Source organism: Patiria miniata, unplaced genomic scaffold, assembly GCF_015706575.1.
Source record: "Patiria miniata isolate m_02_andy unplaced genomic scaffold, ASM1570657v1 HiC_scaffold_28, whole genome shotgun sequence".
Classification (NCBI taxonomy): domain Eukaryota; kingdom Metazoa; phylum Echinodermata; class Asteroidea; order Valvatida; family Asterinidae; genus Patiria; species Patiria miniata.
In genome coordinates this window covers 2,045,095-2,058,707 of record NW_024037067.1, presented here as the reverse complement: position 1 = coordinate 2,058,707, position 13,613 = coordinate 2,045,095, and the positions used below count along the sequence as shown (strand labels likewise).

Sequence of the window (13,613 nt, the reverse complement as noted above, 5' to 3'; positions counted from 1 at the left end):
TAATTTCCCGTACGGTACAGCGTAGGCCCTATTTTATTCGCAAAAACAATTGCATTATTTTTGCATTACAATTGCGTTATTTCGCAAAACTCAGTTGTGTTTTTTTGCAAAGCGTTACCCTCTTAAAGCTACAGTCCATCATTTGTAATTTGTGCATTTTGTTCGTTTGAAGCAACAAAAGAGTTCAAAATCTAATGAAGGATACTGAGCAACTAACCTGATGAAGTTTCAGCTAAGCTTCAGCTGTACATTCCGAGAAAAACAGCATTCTAAGATCTCAATTTCAAATCAAAAGTTACTGAATCATGTTTTGAATTGTTTTGAATTGCAGCTATACGCGGCGTCGCGCACTGATCCGACGAATTATAACAACCGCGCGCGCGTGTGCGTCGTTCCAACTTGTGCGCGCTGCGCTGAATAACAAAACGAACTACTAATTTAAATTTTCCTACGGTGCTTCTTAAGAATCACCGTTGTAAATGCCTTCTTTCGTTGATTACTTCAAAATGACAGCTTCCCAGAAAGAATAATTTCACAGGGAGTTTAGTCCCCTTACTATCTTTCAACCAAGTTTGTTTTTCAACAGTAATTACGCCAGTTACTTTTCGGATGGCTGCAAATGATGGACTATAGCTTTAATTCCGCTTTTAATTAAGGGGAGGGGTATAAATTTTCCGCTTTTGAAGAGCGCCCCCATCAGTACTAGTCTTACCCCCCTCCTCCCCCTAATTCCCCCGCCCACGCCTGCCGGGTGATAGTGGCAAGGGGACCTGTTCGCTCGTACCCCCCCCCCCCCCCCCCCCCCCCCGCCCTGCAAACAGGACGCTGGGAAGGGCTGATGAATTTACGTTACGTTCTGATTGGATAGATTTTGCGTGACCTGTGACCTGCAAGTCATCACGGCCATGACCCTGCAAGGTTTTAAACAAGACGGAGTCATCACTCTTTTATGATATGCCCATTCATAAATGTGGGTTTTTTTCTCGTTAAAAAGCGTAATAATCAGGAAAATCTGTAAAACCATGTTCCTTCCTCCATGGTAAAAAATCTATTTTTTACATTTTCAATTCCCGTCGCTCGCTCAGGCTCCGTTTTGAATTCACGAAGGGTCAACTTGCATATCATGCGACGCTCAAATTTTGTCCACATGGTGGACGGTCCGCAATGAAAAAGAAATCACATCCGGTATGGAATGTGAGCATTTCTATGAGAAAGTTTTCGGATAGCATTTGCGCGCATTGGCTAATTGCAGCCAGATGCTTTATACATGGGTCATGATAAATCACCAAGAACGCCATCCCCACTTCCTTCACAAGATTCTGTGAAGCTCATCAGCCCTTCCCAGCGCCCTGTCTGCAGGGCGGGGTACGAGCGAAGGGGACCTGGGGACGCCCCCTACAACATTTAATCCCCCCCCCCCCAAAAAAAAAAAATGCTCATAGCTCAAGAAGTGTTTTTTAATGCGCCTATCAAATGTCCCCCCCCCCCCCGCTGCCCCAGGTCCGATGTCGGGATTTGATCCCGTTTTTCATGCCCCAGGGTGGGGATTTTGGTCACTTAAATTACATTGTTAACATTGGCGCAGTGTAGGAAAGGCAATCACTAATGCGCCCCACGTAACTATGTATGTCGGGGCATGGTCGGGGATTGTCACTTAAATTTTGCCCGAGGGGTGGGGATTTTGTCACTTCAAAAGTGACAATCCCCAGGTCTTAGGTTGGGCAGCCAGGGAGGGGTGGGGGAAACAAGTGATCGGCGCATAACCAAAAGACGAATAGTTTTTAACTTGATTCTCCCTTCACCCTACGTTCTGTCAACCCCCCCCCCCCCCCCCAAAGAAAACTCCTGGCTATACGCCATGCACTTGCCGGCCGGGTGAACGGAAAACAATTCCTGGCCCCTACCTTAATAGCTTCCAGCATGGAGTGGTCGGTCGGCAAGTTTGCCTCCCTCTAAAGCAAGTGCGAGTGCACAATACATGTATCATAATAAGCTCTGGCCTACGCGCAGTCGAGTCACGATGCTCCCAACCTCGTCCCCAGTGCTTACTTTATTTCCAACCGCGTTTCCAATAGTAAACCCTGGATAGGAAACTTTCTTCCTGTATCCTGATTGGATACCGCAATTGGCTAGTAATGGATTTTTATCGTGTACTTGGTGCTATTATTCACAACGTGCAGTACGTGTTTTCGCGATGATGCGTCCACGCCTTCTCGAAAATACTAATTTCCTTTCCAATTTGCTCATATTAATATGAAATATGATACTGCATGTTGTCTCGATAAGATCGTAACAGTTTGCATGATTTCAAAAATTGTGTTTTCGTAACTCACGCCGTACTCGCGCTGCGACGAATTGACTCTGTTTTTACCCCAGACACCGCATACAAAAGCAAACGCTAATGTGTTACGCATATCCAGGCACCAGACTGTTCCTCATTTGCATACGTGTTCAAAAATCTTGCACATGCAAATGTCCAATACCAGGGTGAGCAGGTAGTGGTTGGGCGCGTACTGCTCGACACCCTGGGGACGAGGTTGCGATGCTCCATCCTGCGACATTGCTCAACTTGGGGGATTTCCCTAAATTGTGCTAGTCTGTGTGTTAAGTTGCACTTTCGCTAGACAGTACTGGCGCTATATTGGCGGGCTGCGGGCGATTTTTTTTCCATACCACATGCTCGCTACTATTATATAGAATAATGCTGGACGGCCCTATAATGCAATAGTATAATGTTCAAAACAACCTCATCGATCGAGTCACTGATGTAGTGAGTTCGATTCAATTGGAACATTTTTCTTTTACCAATATGTGGGTTGGAAGGGTTTTTTTTCAAGGGAAAATAAAGTCCGAGAACCTGACTTGCAACTCAACGTACTTCGAAATACGCCCATAACGGATGTATGTGTACGGAAAAAAATATCGCGGGCCGATATTATAATTCTTTGCAGGTAGAATAAACTCCTTTTGTAACACTAATAGTTATAATTTTAATTGGTATATACATGGACTAGCTCTGTACCAACTTTTATTTTGTTATTTAACTAGTTTTGTAGTTGTCCTTGTAATTGTTCCTTGTTAATTTCACAAAGTGGGGTCTCTACTCGACAAGCCCATGAGACCTCCATCCATACACAATTCCAAATGTTAGATAATTTTATTTGAACATGTTTGTGTTGGTAAAGCACACAGATTTTGATTTGATTTGAGCTACGTTTATAAAGTCCTATAATATAGGTTTCCTTGGCTATTTTAAAACATTTTCATTCAAATTCACCAACTTTAACATTCCAGTTCGTCCGAGAAAAAAATATCACACGCTTTTACCAAACCACTTTTATCATTGGTCATTTACCATTCAAATTCAAAGTTTGATCGTCCTCTTTTTTTAACACCAGGCATATATGGGCCTTAAAAGCTATTATTGATTAATATTGAGACTGCTGATGGCTTGTCGCGATTCACCTCCCTAGCGATTCACCTCCCTTCTGAAGCTGGCCAGATTCCTGATAGTGGGTATATAAATTATGTGGGCAGCAAGAGAGTTCCATATTTTGGCCGTAGATGGTCTTTAGTCCTCGGGTCGAAAAGTTTCGTCATTACAGATGTTGCGGAATGGGAGCATTCAGAAATCAAATTCGTCTTTTATCAATCAATTTAAAACTTGTAAAGTAAATTAGTCCAAAGCGTTTTCCTTATGTCCCCAAGCACAATTTGGCATATTCGCTCGCATGATTTTTCGGACCAAAGCAGACTACTAAACTCAAAGAATAGTTACCAAAAAAAGTAAAGATTACTATAAGATCAACAAAACAACGTTATTTATAATAAACAAAAGAACAGAAAAAGTCTCACAATAAAAAAGGGAAATGTCAAAAGCCACGAATAACCCAAAAATCCCCGTAAAATATCCCTAAAATATTGAGTCTAACATATTTTAAGAAGATAGAATCAAAGTAAATGACACATTTATAAAGAAATAAGGAAAGAAAAAAGTTAAGACATTCTTATTAGAGGCCTATATGGCCTTTGAAGATATCGCTATGAAGTACAGCGATGTTGAGAACAATTCTGTTTAACCTGTGTGGCATTAGACGAATTTGATTTGCGCAACACGATTCGGCGCAGACGAGAGGAAATCGAATACTACGGGTCGAAGACGTGTACTCATTGTTTGAATTTGTTTGGACTGAATTTGAAATTGTCTGAAATACCCCCCCCCCCCCCCGGAATGTATACAGCTGCGTTTAGGCCATGCACAAAACACATTGTACGCCGCGCGAGATCTTCACTTAAACTCTGAATTGTAAAAGCAGTAATGTCTTTGTGTTTTTTCCGGTAGCGCAATACACACGTGGTACAGGTGAATAGTAAGCAAGGAGGCAGCCCATTTGAAGCGCGATATGGGACAGAGGAAACCCCCCCCCTCTTTTGTGTTGGTCTATGTTCAGACACCGTGTTAGCTAATCTCAGCCTTTCCTGCCGAGACCCAAACCAGTTTCGTTGCCACAGGAAGTTTCTCCGTGTTTTGGGTGCAGTGTTTTTATAAGTTTGACATTAATATTACCTTGCTCTTTCATTATACCCGGTTCAATGCTGGGTATATATTTTTACCGGTGAGTTTTGGGCCTTATGCTTTTGTTGATTTGTTTATTTGTTGTTTGACAAACAGCCTGGGACGAATACGTTACTCGACAACGCGGCAAACGCCATCTTGGATTTGAATATAAAATCAATGATCTACACGTTGTGTTTATCCCTTCGACCAAGGATTTCACAGTCATGATTGATTTTTTTCTCATAGCGAATGGTGTATGAAGGATAGAAAATCTAATATATTGAGCAAAATTTGTCTGAAAGCCTATCAAAAAATCAGACTGTAAATGGAATCATGACAATCGGGAAAGAGTTCCATACCTGGACATCACTTGACACTCTTGTGCACAAACCCTATGAGACTGACCTGAAAAATAGGAATGACTGACCTTCATTGAGATAATATATTTTATGATGAAAAAGTGGTGTCAGGATGCAACATTCTTCCTTTTTGAAAGAACGTTGCAACCTGACGCTGCTTTTTTTCTTCATATATCATCTCAATGAAGGTCAGTCACTGCAAAAATGACGATCATGAGACTTGAACCTGGGACTGAGAAACATTTCCAATTTTTGTTAGGAAACACTTTGAAAATTGTCTTGACTCTCCATAGACTATGTACACAACCGCTGAAGTAGCGTCAGGGTGCAACATTCTTTCCGATCATTCTCCTGACGAATTTTCAATTTGTATTGTTTTTAACGAAAACAAAACCTACTTTATTCCGCTTTTGGCCGTCTGTAGCTCTCTGAAAAAAGAACTTCCATTTAATTTGTGCACAACCCACCCTGCCAGAGCCGATTTATTTGCTGGCAGCTAGTAATTAGAATTTTGTGAAGAAATAATTCAAATTCAATATCTAAATGTCGGTGACGTCACATTTAAAGGTGCATATTTTGAAAGCCTATATCAACAGAACTACAGTATCTTATGAAAAGGTATACCAAGGGTGGACCCAATAACTACAATTTCCTCCAAATTTACAGGTTTTATACATGTAACAATAAAAAATATACGTTCAGTCGTTGGCGAATTTTCAAAACATTGGAGGCTCTTATAAATTCAACTTGTATTACTTCAACAAACATTCGATGCATGATCAGTTAATACAACTGTAGAGTACGAAAAAAATATTAGAAATCACACGTTCTGAGTGCTCGTACCGAGGAGAAAATTCTACAAATCAAAGTGTGAGTTGGATATCTGGCCAAATTTGCCTTTCTGTTATAGAGATTTTACAGAAAAGATAAATATGTGTATCAAGAACACGAAGGAACTTACATTTTACTTTTCAAAACCACTACGTCAGAAAAAACTACTGGAGACCTGTACAAAAGAAGTAGGCCTACATTGTAGGTTTTCAAGCGGTACGGACACTATAAAATCGTATGTTTAGAACCACGGAAAACGGACGCGTTGGACAACGGACGAGTTGGATAAAGGACGAGTTGGACAAAGGAACAGACGGACAACGGACGACTTGGACATCGGAAGTCTTGACTTTCCCAGTTGAACGCCCAACGGTCGAGTTCGTACAACTGCGGTCGAGTTGGTATAACGGCGGTCGAGTTGGTACAACTATGTAGGCCTTTATATAGATCTGAAGAAATATTCATTACATGAAATGAACGTAAAAATTTCCAGGAACATCCACAGATATAGGTGTACAATTAAAGAAAAATACTCGTGCATGTATAGATGTATGGTATGGGATTAAAACGTAAACATACACAACAAAAATAATCATATTAAGGCATGCTGTTTAATAAAATCACATTTTACAAAAGGGATACTATTTTTAATGCATGGTTTCTTTGCTACCCTCATAAAATGTCCATAAATTGTTTTAATCTAATTACTCGACAAGCATTTTAGTCCCTATTTCTATGTCAAAACCATTTACCCTTAATTCTATGGAGAATTGTAGTCAATAATATTTATAGTCCTGCTATTGTGTCAAAAACTGTTATCACTGTTTGAGAAAATGACGAATTTTGCGTGGTACGGTAACTGATTATGTGCTTACATCCTCCAAACACTATACAACAAGGTCCAAACCGTACCAACGAACTCCCAACTCAGGGGGCGAATCAGCTAAGGGGTGAGGCAGCTGGGGGCGAGTCGGCTGAGGGTGCGAGTCGGACAGCGGGGTGAGTCGGGGAGGGGCGATTCGGCACTCGGCAGTGGTGTTCCCTAACGTGGCGCACCCTGCAACGTGCCATGGCGCACTTCGATGTTTCCCTCGACTTTCCCCACACAGTGTTACCAAACCTCTTTGTGTTGACAAACTTCAAACTCATTCAATTAAATACTGCATGCTACTATCACCTTAATAATTCTTGCCGTTGAACCTTTGTGAACAATACAAATGTATCAGAGTCGTGAAATTTAGTCCGGAACTAACAAAACGGCGGAATCCGGAAATTGGGCAAAAATTCGGCCGAGTGTTCCCAAACGTGACGCATTTGAACAAATCTCGGAAAAATCCCAATTTAACAGTAAGGCTTTCTTTAAAATTGATAAATTCTGATAAATCATTATCTCTACTCACATAAATGCAACTACAACTTTGTCATTTATTATTTTTGGGCGTAGTTTAAAAGGGTTCATTGTGCACTTCGAAAAAATCGGAAAATCACGCCAAAATATAATTTAGACCTTGATAAATTTTCACTTTCTGAAATTTTCACTTTCTGAAATTTTCACTTTCTGTGCAATTTGAGTTGCTCTATAGCTAGCAAGGCACTCACTATAGGCGAAAAATCAAAGTGCGCTACGTGGGGCCTCGCCACGTTGCAACGCGTTGGGTACATCAACAAATATAATATATACCTGTACCGAATGCTTTCTGGAAGTTAAGAGAGACCCTAGATATAGGCTACAAGGCGTACTGAAAAAAAAAGAGTGCATGTAAACCCCTTTTTTTTTTGCTGCGGATGTTTACACCATCTTCAAGGTAATAGATTTAGCTTGAAAATACCGTTTGTTTCATTGAGATTGCTTTTATAAATCCAAAGATATGTTTGAATAACGGCTAAGCCAAGAAACCCATTATGTGCCACAGTTTCTGTGAAGCAATTAAAATCAGTATAGTCCTAGTCTAAAACCAAATCATGCACTTTACTGTTTGTGATTTTGACATTTTTAAGCAGAGTGTGAAATATTTACTTATATTCAATTGAACTCTTTCATTGAAGTTTTAAATTGGCATTGTCTGATCTTTAAAGCTCTCGCTTCCTAAAAGTGGCACAGATTTTTGTTTTGGCTTTGCGGTTATTCAAACATATCTCTGGATTTACAAAAGCAATCTTAATTAAACAAACGGTATTCTCAAGCTAAATCTGTAACCTCGAAGATCGTGTAAACATTTGCAGTAAATTCCGGTTGTAAATTGGCGAAAATGGCGGGGTTTACATGCACCATTATTTTCAGGACACCCTGTACAAAGCCACTGATAGCGTAACGCTGGCTGACGATGTTCCCTGCTCTATGATGGGTGCATACAAAATACTCTATATTAGAAAGTTCGGAGAGCCATGGAATTGGGGAATTGAAGAGATATCGCAATGAACCTTTGGCCATGAATATGAGCTTCCAATTCAGAGCATTTTTGGGCCCGAAAGTCGCGCTATTTACCCTTGTTGTGGAGGGATCGTTTTTCAAGATGGCTACTTTTCCGCTTTGGGAAAAATAGGGGTCGTCTTTATTGGGTGAGAATTTCTCGAAAAGTCAAAGGTCAACCCACCAAAAAACTTAAGAGAAAATTGAAAGATGACATGTTAATCATAATTTACTGTGCAGCCCTGAAGACATGTGAGGGTTCTGAGTATTTTTGTGCAACCACTTATGTACGTACGTCCGTACAGTACAGCTACATGCCCATGACCTCGTGACTTTTGATCAGTACAGTATGAAACTTGGTGAAATCTGTCCAATGGCGCACTTCGCCATATGCGCCTATAACAAATATGTGGTAAGGAAAAAGCAAATCGCGGGCAGGCCGGTAAATAGGACCCAAATTGCCTACGCCGGCCAAATCACGATTTGCATGCCCTCAAATTATCTGGTATCAGAGAATTTTGTTGGACATGAACTTCAGGTTTTGTCAAAAAGAAGGGTGGGAGACGTGCACAGGAATGTGTGCTTCCATTTAAGTATCATATGGATGAAATTTGGCCCTAAAAATGCTCTATTTTGCAATAGAGCGTAGGCATCATTTTTCAAAATGGCTCTGGCCTTCAGGACTATTTTTAAGTTTGTTTGTGCATGTCAATTGGAGGGTTGGGTATGGGAGTGTAGTGGGCGTGGTCGTTTTGTTTTGTTTTTGTTTTGTTTTGTTTTGTTTAGTTTTTCCCTATATTTCTAAAACACGATTTAGCCATCTTGTGTGTGAAACAAGTCAAACTAGAGTTTCGCGTTTGTTGAGTTACAAACGCAGAGTGGTCGGGCGGACAGCCTTCTCATTATACACTGCCCAGTTAAGTTAGGAATATATGTAGAAAAAAGGATCACGAAATTAAATCCCTTCAAGTACAATCAATGTTTCAAAAAGGTATCTTTAGCGGTGTGATAAACTTCAGTAAACATTCTATGTGCACAAAAAGTTATTTCTAGTTTGATGACGTCATCAGTCAAAAATGGTTAGTGAATACTGATAAAGTTCGGAGAGGATAATTTGTCATTTTAAAATTAAATAACGTATGAAAATATGGGAAATATAATTGTTTGTATTAATATCACCTAACTTCCGGTTTGACGACGTATTTATAACACCTAACTTCCGGTTTGATGACGTCACAGCATTAGAGATCCAAAGGTGAACATTGTAATGGATATCATATTTGGACTTCGAAGATATGACAGGGATCAAATGATAGAAATAAATTTAAACTATATTTTATGTGCCGATAGTGGGCGCCCTTTCGGATGATGACGTCATCACACTGTTTTTTGCGTCTTGCATTCCTCACTATACACTTTCATAATATATATGTCTGTAGTGAAATGCTTCCGCTTTTGAGTTATATTCAGTTTTTATTGCACTTCCGGTAACACCGGAAGTAAAGGTCAAGCGGTTTTGCGTTCGGGAACATGAAATGTTTCTCACGGCATAGTCTACAACCTCACGAAAAAACGAACACGATACTCTATTTAGTTGAAAAGATATAACGCAAACTATTTTGTCAAAGTTTGCCCTTAAATCGCTTGTAATTTGATACCTGATTACGTCATGATGACGTAACAAAATGTACAACATCTTCGTAACATGGTACAAGTTCACACAAGGTTTTGTGATCATACCGTGAACCGTTCGGAAGAAATGCTGCTTTGTTTTGATGTCAGGCTAACGTCTTCATTTTGAATTCACCTAACTTTGACCTTCCGGTAGACCCGGAAGTAAAGGTCAAGCGAGTTCACGTACACTACAAAAACTGTTAAGCGATTAATGGTCTATCTGATTACAGAATACAAACCTCATTGATTGTTAAGTTCAAGAGTTATAGGTGAAAGTAATTGGTCACTTTTTCAGATACAATCAATTGTAATTTGACACCCGATGACGTAATCATGACGTCAGAGTAATATACACCACTTCGGATGAGGGTCGATATATATTGAAAGTTACAAGTTCATACCATATACCGTTTAAGAGAAAACCCGCGGAGAAGTATTGTCCGGAAAAAAAAAAGAAAGAAAGAAAGAAAGAAAGAAAGAAAGATTAATCGTAACAGATCCAAAGAGTGGTCGGGTTGTGCCCGACCACTCAAATAGTTTTCTGTTTTCACCATTTTCCATTTTGAACACTTGTGCCAAATGCCTACATCGAAGCTAGTCCAAATAGCTTTTTGCGTCAGCAAAAAACCTTGTTTTGATGGGAGTCGGGTGGGATTCTAAAAAACAAGGTCAGAAAATGGCGTTGACTGCGTATTGGAAATGAATGCTTGGCTTGAATGTTAAAGTTTGAGATTGTGCAACCATATATTAACATCATTTGCCTTCCTTTTGGGAAGTGCGGATGGGACTGAGCTGATGGGAGCCATCGTGTTGTAGTTCAGTAGTCCCAATTTGGTATATTTATTTGTGCATTGTGTCTTTAGTATTTGTGTGTGGGCTGCCTGTCTCGTGTCGGTGTTGAAGTCGAACTGAGACTTTATTTCCAAAACGCGGGATATAGCCATTTTGAACACTTGTGCCAAATGCCTGCATCGAAGCTAGTCCAGAAAGTTTTTGGCGGGAGTCGGGTGGGATTCTAAAAAAATAAGGTCAGAAAATGGCGTTGACTGCGTATTGGAAATGAATGCTTGGCTTGAATGTTAAGTTTGAGATTGTGCAACCACATACTCACATTATTTCCCTTCCTTTTGGAAGTTTTTCTTGTATCTCCTTGTCTGTCTATATGTTACTACAGATTCTGGTGTCAAAGTGCGGACGGGACTGAGCTGATGGGAGCCATCGTGTTGTAGTTCAGTAGTCCCAATTTGGTATATTTATTTGTGCATTGTGTCTTTAGTATTTGTGTGTGGGCTGCCTGTCTCGTGTCGGTGTTGAAGTCGAACTGAGACTTTATTTCCAAAACGCGGGATATAGCCATTTTGAACACTTGTGCCAAATGCCTGCATCGAAGCTAGTCCAGAAAGTTTTTGGCGGGAGTCGGGTGGGATTCTAAAAAATAAGGTCAGAAAATGGCGTTGACTGCGTATTGGAAATGAATGCTTGGCTTGAATGTTAAGTTTGAGATTGTGCAACCACATACTCACATTATTTCCCTTCCTTTTGGAAGTTTTTCTTGTATCTCCTTGTCTGTCTATATGTTACTACAGATTCTGGTGTCAAAGTGCGGACGGGACTGAGCTGATGGGAGCCATCGTGTTGTAGTTCAGTAGTCCCAATTTGGTATATTTTTTGTGCATTGTGTCTTTAGTATTTGTGTGTGGGCACCCCGTCTCGTGTCGGTGTTGAAGTTGAACTGAGACTTTATTTCCGAAACGCGGGATATAGCCATTTTGAACACTTGTGCCAAATGCCTGCATCGAAGCTAGTCCAAATAGTTTTTTGCGTCAGCAAAAATCTTGTTTTGATGGGAGTCGGGTGGGATTTAAAAAAAAAGAAGGTCAGAAAATGGCGTTGGCTGCGTATTGGAAATGAATGCTTGGCTTGAATGTTAAAATAAAGTTTGAGATTGTGCAACGATGTTTGAGCTTTGTGCACAACGTTCCCCAACCATAAGCAGTCATACAGGGTCAACACAGCATCAACACACACAGAAGCGACAACACAGGTCAACACCACCAAAACGCATTCAAATTGACGAAACCAGTGTTCAAACCGTACAGTATGGGCAAAACTTAAATTTTGGCTAGAAATCAATAAGTTAAACGTCTGAAAATTGTAATTTTCAGTTGAAGAAAATTGGCTCTCTTAATACGGGCGATTCCAAATAGTGCGCCTCCAAGAGTTTGCAGCGCGTTGGCCAATCACAATGCGCGAAATCAGTCGACCTTTTCCAAACGGGCGTTGGGTCGACAGATTTTGCGCATTGTGATTGGCCAACGCGTTGCAAACTCTTGGAGGCGTACTATTGGGAATCGCCCGTATTCGTGCAGCTCCGAATCGGCAGACATGGCCAAGTTCGGGCAAGGACCATTAGTCGACTAGTGGTTGATTTGTGACGTACCTTACGCCTGCGCGCTAATAGCAAAGTGCGAACGTCTCTAGTCGAACGCTGGTCAAAATGTCATTGCAAAACGTCTGGATCCTGGCTCCCTGCTGTACGTTATGAACGCGCGCGGCTATGGTTACCAGCGATGCAACCAGCCCAGTAGGTTGGTTCCAAATAGTCGACTAGCGTAGTTAACCATCGTCGACTAGACAGAGTTCGGGCAAGCGTTAGTCGACCAATGGTTAACTAAAGTCCTTGCGCGAACTTGCCCTTAGCGAGCATTTTTTTTTTTCGCGTGACAAAAACTCCATTTTCTTAAACGAAATGTAACCTCTGGCCCACCAAAAATCTCTTTAAGTCTAAACATTACAGTTCCATGCCTTTTTTGGTCAATTTAGGCCAAGTTCGGGCAAGGACCATTAGTCGACTAGTGGTTGATTTGTGACGTACCTTACGCCTGCGCGCTAATAGCAAAGTGCGAACGTCTCTAGTCGAACGCTGGTCAAAATGTCATTGCAAGACGTCTGGATCCTGGCTCCCTGCTGTACGTTATGAACGCGCGCGGCTATGGTTACCAGCGATGCAACCAGCCCCAGTAGGTTGGTTCCAAATACTCGACTAGCGTAGTTAACCATCGTCGACTAGACAGAGTTCGGGCAAGCGTTAGTCGACCAATGGTTAACTATAGTCCTTGCGCGAACTTGCCCTTAGCGAGCATTTTTTTTTTTGCGTGACAAAAACTCCATTTTCTTAAACGAAATGTAACCTCTGGCCCACCAAAAAATCTCTTTAAGTCTAAACATTACAGTTCCATGCCTTTTTTGGTCAATTTAGAATGCGTTTTGGAAGTGTTGACGGTGTGTTGATGCTTCTATCATGTGTTGACGCCGTGTTGACGCTGTGTTGACGCTTATTAGTACGACCCACTATAAGTGCGTGATTCTCATCAGAGCCAGCATGCTTGTATGCCAGCCGCCTACAAGAAAGCGCTCGATCGTCTCGGCACTGGAGCACATCGGCTATTTTCCTTGAACTTGCTCTATATCGAAGAACTGCAACGGAATGGGTACAATAATTCATGGGAAACTACCGTATGATTGAAAACTAGAATTTTATTTGTTTTTACTTCCAATTTTTAAGAATTGACTTGTATCTAGGCCTATATCTGTATGAATAGAATGAAGCAAATGCAAAAGCATTTTTTTTTTTACTTTTTAGCTTTGCTAGATTATAAGCATTTACTTCGTTTCGTATGAATACAAAGGAGTAAAAGGGAGATCCCCACTGTCCAACGAGGCTTGGTACAAGATGGAGAGTACAGGTCCAAGGCTGTTAGCAAGTTCTTTCAGTAGACGA

At 40.9% G+C, this 13,613-nt stretch overlaps 1 long non-coding RNA gene across 1 annotated transcript; it reads left to right on the top strand.

The window, feature by feature from the left end:
• The first annotated feature begins 4,445 nt into the window (after positions 1-4,445).
• LOC119734721 lies at positions 4,446-11,931 on the top strand. Its single transcript, XR_005272106.1, has 3 exons — positions 4,446-4,532; positions 11,007-11,079; positions 11,379-11,931. It is a non-coding gene; the product is annotated as an uncharacterized LOC119734721 (long non-coding RNA).
• The last annotated feature ends 1,682 nt before the right edge of the window (positions 11,932-13,613 follow it).